Here is an 8,414-nt window from a genome sequence, read left to right on the forward strand (position 1 = left end):
AATAAGAGGGTTTTGCCTATGTTGGCATGTTATATGTCCAGCTCTCTTCTTTTCAGTTGTTCTGAGATTTTTCTGAAGGGCTTAATGCCATGCTGAATCAGAGGCTGCCTCTGGAAAACACTTGGAAGTGGTTGTCCCCTGTATTTCAGGTGAGCAGCCACAAAGCTCAGTCTAACAGGGCACAATCTTACAGTTTGTACACGTCAGGTGGAGGGGACACCCCTTCCGGGAATTTGGGGGTGCCAGGTGCACGCACGCTGCAGGAGCCAGCGCAGCTCCCGGCTGTCAGGCCAAGCAGCTGCCTGGGAGCTGCAGGAATGTGTCACAGGAGGGTGCTGCTGGCTGGCGGCTGCTCCGAGCTCTGCAGGACAGCTCGTGCTGTGGAAATTGCTGGATTGGCAAGCTCAGAGATGCTGGGGACTGATCTCTCATCCTGCTGTTGTCCTTTGTACCTGCCTGTGGAGCACAGCTCATTTCCAGGTGTGGCTCCGGCTTTACTGATGCAGAAGGAAACAGATTTGTCAGCTCTGTGAGTGGGCTCTTCCATTTTAATCCTGAACTGGCAAGGCTTGAGGCAGGTTTGACTTCAGTGTCTGCCCTCTCCTGGAGTTAGGCTAAGTGCAGGAAGGGTGTTCGGTCCTTCAGACCCCCAGGGAAGGGCTGACAGCACCAGGATTACCAGAGTTCATTTGGACAATGCTCTCAGATGCACAGGTGATTTTTGGGGTTGTCCTGTGCAGAGCTAGGAGTCAGACTAGACAATCCTTGTGGGTCCCTGTCACAGCACATACCACAGTCAAGACAGCCACAATACATACAGTGTCACCATACAGCATAGCAGCACACCTCACCAGAATGCTTCAAGCATTCTACCATTTATTGCCCTTCAGGCCAACCTTTTATTCCCCTCATTTTGTATGCCTTACACCTGTGTGCCCTCTGTACCCTCTGTGATTGGTCAGTAACCTCAGCCCTCCATATCTCATTACCTTCAATGCTGGTGACCACAAGCTAGTGCCTACAGGTCCCTCCCAGCACAGGATATTCTGTGATTCTAAATGGCAGCCTCTGCTACTGAGATGTTTGTATCCTGAGGGTTGGCATCATCTGCTCTTTCCATGTGGGTGTGGAGGATGGTACCTGCTGTTCTTTCACAGCTGTCCTTGGAGCTGTTCCCTGAGCTACCTCATCATCTGGCTTGTTTAACCAGGAGTGTTGCTGTCTCCTGCCCAGGCCCTCTGTCAGGGTAGTCTCCTTACTTTACTTGCACTTTGCTTCAATGACTGAAATAATTGGTGAGTTTAAGAAGAGGTGCTCATTTGAAATGCCTGAGCTCTAATCCCTTCCCAGTTTCCCCATCCCTCACATTCCTTTCTCCCCAGCTGGTGGGAACTGGCTTTGTTTGTGCCTCAAACCTCTGCTAGCTTGGCCCTTGCTCTCCCCCACCCCTACCAAGGGCTCTGCCCTGCTCCCTGGAGAGAAGTGAGTGACATCTCAGCCTCCTTGCTGAAGATCCTTAGATCTCTTTGGCTCGGTTTCATTGTCCCCTCTGTCCACCCCAGCTGCCCTCAGACAGCTGCCAGATGTCTGAACTGTCACAGGTCTGGCTGAGAGTTCATGTCACTGCTTCCATTCTCTCCCCCTGACAGCTTTGTGCTTCAGCAAAACAGCATCCAGAGAATATGGTTCACTTCCCTGGGGGAAGGCAGCAATGTGTCTGTGAGGTGTCTGTGTCCCAGGTATGGCTTTGTGGTTTGTTCTATTATTAGGAAAAACACAACATTTTCATTCATCCCCCTCAGGCTAATGCTGCTATGACGTTGCATACAGTGTGAATTGGTGTTATCATGAAGCATTTATACAAAAAGGAACATTAGATCTCATTGTTCTCCACAACAGTAAATGACAAAGACACAATGTTGTACTGATTGTAACAGAAGGGATTTTCCTTCTGCTTTCCATCCACAGCTCTTGAAACCTTTTCCTGACCCTAGCGAGGAACAATTGCTCTGCATTAGGTAGGAACCTAATGTGAGAGAGAGAGACTCACACAAATTGTTTGAACAGTCAGGGCAATTTGGTAACTGAAATTGAGTTAAAGGACATCTTAATTCCTTGTCAGTTTTTCTGATCTTTCTAGCTCTTGACCACAAGCATATAAATGTCTATTTTTATTAGTAGGGAAGTATTGGTGAACACTGAGTCTGGAGGTTAATGTAGATTCATTATTAGGTTTTCTTTGATAAAAAATATTGTATCAACTTGGTGAGATGGTTTCAATAATACAACTTCATTGCAGTTCTCCTGTAATTAAATATTGATTCCCTATTTCTTTCTATAAAAGCCTAATGCCTTCCCTTATTATGTCACCCTCCCACCTGTTAAGCTCTGATTTCATGAGACGTTGTCTGTGCTGTCAACATCAGCTTAAAATGTTCCAATCTCTCTGCATTTTCCTGCCCTGGCCTCACAGCACATTGCCTCCCAAATTTCTGCCACTGCAGTTGTTGGTGTGCTGTAAATCTGATCAGGGAGCCGAGCTGGTTCTAACAAGTGCACCATTGTTTGGGCTTTTTTGTTGGATTTTTTTTTCCCCTGAAGTGGTGTGCTTCACAGTGCTGCTGCAGGAAAAAATTGTGCTGGCACATTTGAGAGAACAATGTGATCAGGGCTAGGTGGGGAGGCAGAGGTTCTGCTGCCAGCCCATTCACCTCTGAAAACAGAACTGAATTGCTCAGCAGAGCTGCCTTCTGCTGCATGAGGCACAACTGTTGGAAACCCCCCAAAGTGGTGCCACCCCGTCCTCACCCCCAGTAACTGCTCCAGCAGGCATTGCTAAGTGTCAGGGACTGCCAGTGTTATCCTTCAGTCAGACCTACAGCCTCTGATCTGAAAGATCAAGTGTAAAGTCTCTTCTGGAAGGAAGTAACATCCATGGCACCTGCAGGGAAAGAAGAGATCACAGGAATGATTTCACACTTACTCCAACATTACTAACAGTCTGGGATATGGTTTTCCAGCCTCTGGTTTAGAGATCTTGTGGTAAGGTCAGGTGTCCTGTTGTCCCTTTCCAACACAAACTGAGCCCTGTATGGGAAGGGTTTGGCATTGTGGCCGTGGCTCAGAGCAGAAATGAGGTGGCTGATTCTTCATAGTTTAAACCTGAGCAATGTGGAGCTGGCTGGAGCTGTTGTTGCCACAGACAGGTGAATTCCAATGCCTGAACATTTTTGCCAATATGTTCTCCTGCCTGTCATGGAAGCCTCGTGCCACTGCTGGTAGCCATGTAAGAATAAGAAAATGGTATTAAATTGGAATAACTGCAGTTTCTCTAGGTGTCACAAAACGTAGGCAAAGGATGCTTAGACGCAGCAAGTCTATCCTTGAAATTTTGGCCTAATCTTCTGGGTTTTTTTTTCATTTCTTTTAGAGAGAAGCAAGAACTTGCTGAGATAGGCAGTGTGGTTCTCTCCGCCTTTGGCTGAGGTTCCCACCCCAGACACTTCAGCTCCAAGGAGCTTTCCAATGCCATGGAGATGGAGGTGCCTGCAGGTAAGTGTGGCTGGATCCTGCACCCTCAGCATCTTAAGAACCTGGAGGTTTTTCTGCTGTGCTGTGGATGACAAAGCTCTGCTGCTCAGGGCATTCCAGAGGTCATACAGATGAGAGGCTCCTGCTGGGCCCAGTTTTACTGGTAGGGCTGAGTATCAGGTGCCTCAAGGCAGGAAGACAGCACAGTTTGGAGTAGTGGCCTAGCACTTGGGCCAGATTTAAAACTTAGTTCTGAGAGCAGCATTGCTATGCCAGGACAGAGGTAACATGTGTGTGCCTGTCTGTTCTTTCATCCTCCCTCCCCGTGTAGTGTCAGGATAATGAAAAGCTGCATGTGAGGGCCAATTATGATACTTATCACTTCCTCTGACAGTGCCAAGATACCATTTTTTAATGTAGCTCCATTTTTGTTTTGGTGCTGACACACAGCCAGCGAGAAGGTGAAAATTGCTCACTTCAAGAAGGTTTGCCTCTCAGCCTCTTCATCCTTTTGGATTTATGCCTTGCTTTTAGGATATAAAACCCCCTTGTGTTTGCATTAACACTTAGCATTAAAAGAAATCAGGAACAAAGGACTAATGTTCCTTTAAAATAAAAAAAATTCATGCCCTACTTTAGTAAGATGCTTAAGATTCTTGTGAATGGAGGCTGTAAGGCATATGAAACTGCCCTGTGTGCTGTTTTTCCAATTTACTAATCCTGCTGATTCAGACTTTGCTAGCAAACCTGCTACAATTAGCTGCTTTGTAGGTGCAGTTGTAACATGTCAGGTTGCTGTTAGGGCAATGCCTGAAGAGCCTGCACGTCCCATCAAAGGGTTAAGCTTTTCTCTAACATTTATTCTGAGGCACATGCCAGGTGGGGACTCTTATACAGAGTTTACTGATCAGACATTCAAGCAAAGCCCATCATTTAATAATAAACAAATAATAATAAACAATAAAATAGTTGCTGTACTATTGTAGCAACTATTTGTACATGGTAACATCAGAACCCTGCAGGAGTTACCATGGCAGGGGCACCCAGGAGCCACCCAGGAGCAGCTTGCTAGCCTAGAACACTTGGAACCACGGGCACCTCTTTTTATTTGAGTTTACATGGCTTGTGAGGATGCTCATTGGTATTTCTGTTTCAGTGGGAGATAAATGAGGATGTTTTTAATAGGGTTTGAGACGATTGCAGAGCCAGCAGTCATTGAACCAGCAGTGCTGGAGGGGATAGACACAGACTGCTGCTGTGCTCAGGTCTGGCACATGGGGTAAGAAGGCTGGGGAAGGATAATTCTTTGGGCTTTTGGTGTAGATTGTACATGTGTCTCCAGGCTGTGTTTTGAGCTGGTGCCGGAGAAGTGGCTGGAAATAGCTGGAGTGATGATCTCAGCAATGACCTGCCTGGGCTGGAGCTGCATGACCTTTAATGTTAACGAAAAGATGCACTCTTTACTGTCGGGAACAACTAAAACATGGAAAAGGATCTTGGCTTCCCTGGGTGGGCAAACTCTTCTTCACTTGTTTGTGCCCTGGATTTTCCACAAGTGGAAGCTGTGAGGTGTGGGGCTGATCCAAGGGGGGCAGCTCCAGGAAGGCAAACAGCCATTTTGAGAAATCATTCACAGACTGCCCAGTCCCACACTCTGCCAGAGACCTGAGCTGCTGTTCGCCATCTCATGCCCCCTTGTTCAGACCTGCCCCTTCTACCCTTTCTGTGTGTTCTGCTCTTTCTCTGCAGGGGACAGGCACTGGTGCAGGGCCTGATTTGTGAATCAGCTTTGGCAGCTGCCAGCTGGCTTGCAGAGAGAGATGCTGTGGTGCTCAGCTACAGTGGGGGTGTTCCTCCAAGGTCAGAGGATTCCTAGGCTGCAGTCCTCTGCTTCAGCCCTCTTCCATGGGATGGGATGTATGGTCCTGTCCTCTGAGCTCTCACTTGGTGGACCAGAACAAATTGAGAGAATTTAGTGTATTTTCTCTACTAATGCCTTCAAATGTTTAGGGTTCTTTCTCCCAGTTATACAGTAAGTTTTATGTTATGTTGGGCTGTGCTTGCACTGTTGGCTATCTGAAGCTCTGGGATGTAGACTGAGCTTGGATTGTTCCTTTTAGGGAGACTATGCACAGCAGGAACAGAACAGATATAGAATGACCATAGATTTACCCTGTCACAACCCAATATGGAGCAGCTGACTTGACAAGTGCTGGTAAAATGCTTCCTCTTGTGTGCCACAAAACAGGTGGAGAAATGTTGTTGTTTGAACAGAAAATTCCATGACGCTCATAAGGGGGAGGTTGCTGGTTTGTTTTATGAGAATAGAGTGCCACAGTGGCAGAAAAGGCCTCTGTGAAATTTCCTTATGTGGTTTGAATTTTTTTTTATTCCATTTCCCTCTGAGATAACTTAATTTTATAATTGCTGTCTGTTGAAGGAGAAGGGAAGAGGTGAATGAATGACACCAGCTTAGACTCTGTAAAATGAAGGGAACTCTTTCCCCAGCACTTCTCTAAGTCCTTTGTGAAAACAGGTTCCCTTTTCTGCTAGACAGCCACAAATAGTTTTGTCCACAGTTTCCTTCCACCTAAAAATATTGAGATCCTTTTGAAAAAGTGGGCAAAATTTCCCATCCTGCCCTTATTATCAGAAGGGAAATTGAAGCAATTAGCAATAAACTGTGTTTAATTGTCTGTGTGATCAGAAAACATAGCCAGGACTAGTGCAAAGGAACACTTTGCTAATTTTGCAATTGTCCCTAGTAAAACTCTTCTCAGTCAGAATCAAATGAGTGTCCAAATCTGGCCGAAAGTCATGGTCAAGAACCCATGAGTCTTGTCTTGTTCCAAGCAGAATCTGTAATTCAGCATTGAAAGCTTCAGGAGTCTGGACATAACAGCAAATTTTGAAGAAAACACTGATCAGAGCTGACTGATCATCCCTCTTCCTACTGGTCCCAAGAAAGACCAGTGAAAGGAAACACTCTAATGCTTGTGAGAGTTGTCCTGTGGCAGCTGATGTGTACTTCTGAAAGAGAAAGAGGATTAAAACAGAGGAGGAGAGAAGTTACCCTGCGGGATATTGTCAACAGATGTTCCATTGTAGTTCAAAGAGAGCTAGCAAAAGGCTTCTGCTCCAGGGATATATTAATTCTGGGCAGTTCATCACAGGGAGACCTGTTTTATGACTGGGAGGATACCTCTGGTAACTAACTCGGCTCTTTATTTGATCTGAGGGTGGGGAATCTGGTCTACCTGTAAACAGAGAGAGAGCTGAACAGTAGGAACAAACATGTACTTGTTTTCTTGCAGCTGTGACCACTGTCAGTCTGATCAAGATCAAGCTGGTTTTGTGGTTCAGGGGGTTATTTGGCTGATGGGTCATTGAATAGGAAAAATATTACAGAGGAACTGAGGCTAACCATTGTTAAACTGCTGGGGCATGTGAAGCAGACCTGTGTTGAGCGTGTCTTTCGAGTGCACTTATTGGACAGGAAGTGGGAACAAGCCAAGGAAGACAGTGCAGGCTGTCAGGCAGATGAATAAATCGATCCCTTTGTATTTAAAATGCAAAAGATTATCAACCTATCTATGCTTCCTTCATGTAGTAGTTAATGATTTCTTATAAAACCTTACCAGTGTTGCAGGATTAACTCTGGTGGGGATCTAGTTCACAAGGTCTCTATCTTCAGGCACAATTAGAAGGTTCTTTTCTGGGAGCTTCTAAGAGCTTTATTCTCTGACATTGTTTTGAAGTTGTGCTCTGGATGAAGGTTGATTTTTTTTTCAGGTCTGTGAGGAAACATGACCCCTTTAGTATTAGAGTGAGGAAAAGTCTTCATTTAAATGTGTTTGGGTGGGGAACTTTGAAGCCTGTTGTTACAATACAAAGTTCTGGGAGATTAAAAAAAACCAAACCACAAAAAATTTTGGGAAACTGCTGGGAAACTTTTATATTTGCAGTCATGGTCTTCCAGCTTTGCTTATCACTTTGGTCTGTATCAGTAGGACTGAAAATTTGGCTGTTTTATGGGCAGTAAGTGCATGATTTTTGTTTTCTTTGTGGGGGATAGAAAGAAATTATTGGAAATAAAATTCCTGTCTTGCTTCTGCTATGCAGTGAAGCAGAGGTAGCAAGTACATTAACGTCTTGGGCAGAGGTTCAGGCAATGCACTTAGAAAAACTGTCCCACTTCCCCCATGACAAATCCACATTTATACTGATTTGATGTAGTTATAGAAAATTAAGTACAAATAATGTGGAGGTGAGCAGTCTCCTGTTTCCTTCACAGATGTCTGGGAAATGGCAGTAGGCATTTCTGTTCTCCCCTGGGTATAAGAACACTGGCCAGTAAAATCTTCTAGGTTCTGCATCATTTCATAGTCTTCATTACTGAAAATTTACTGCTCTGCCTCCCTGGCTTGCTCCTGTACTCCTGCTCCCTGGATCAGTGGAATTCCTTTTTCATCCTGCTTTAAGTGGTAGCAAGCACAGCAGACTGACTGTTATCCATGGGAAATCCTTATGGGATGATCTGTCTTACAAGACCCACACACTGCCTTGTCCACTCCAGTGCTCCTCATGGCAGTTTCTCTGTCCCTGAACACCCTCTGTAGCCTTATTTACAGACTTGCAGTGTGACATGATGGTTTAATACAGTGTCTAAAGCTAAAATACAGACACTGAGACATGAAGGACAACTGAGTGGGCAGAGAAATGGCACGAAGCACAAGTAGCCCTGCCCGTGGCACAGCAGCTCTAGGACTGTCACTTTTCAGCTTCTCAGATCCCCTTCCCCTCAAAACATGAGTCTGGAGAGAGGGGGAGGGAAGGTCAGAGGAGGCAGATGGGTCTCAAACTCTGGTTTTCTTTTACCTGTG

This window comes from Molothrus aeneus, chromosome 9 (assembly GCF_037042795.1).
Source record: "Molothrus aeneus isolate 106 chromosome 9, BPBGC_Maene_1.0, whole genome shotgun sequence".
In the NCBI taxonomy this organism is placed as follows: Eukaryota; Metazoa; Chordata; class Aves; order Passeriformes; family Icteridae; genus Molothrus; species Molothrus aeneus.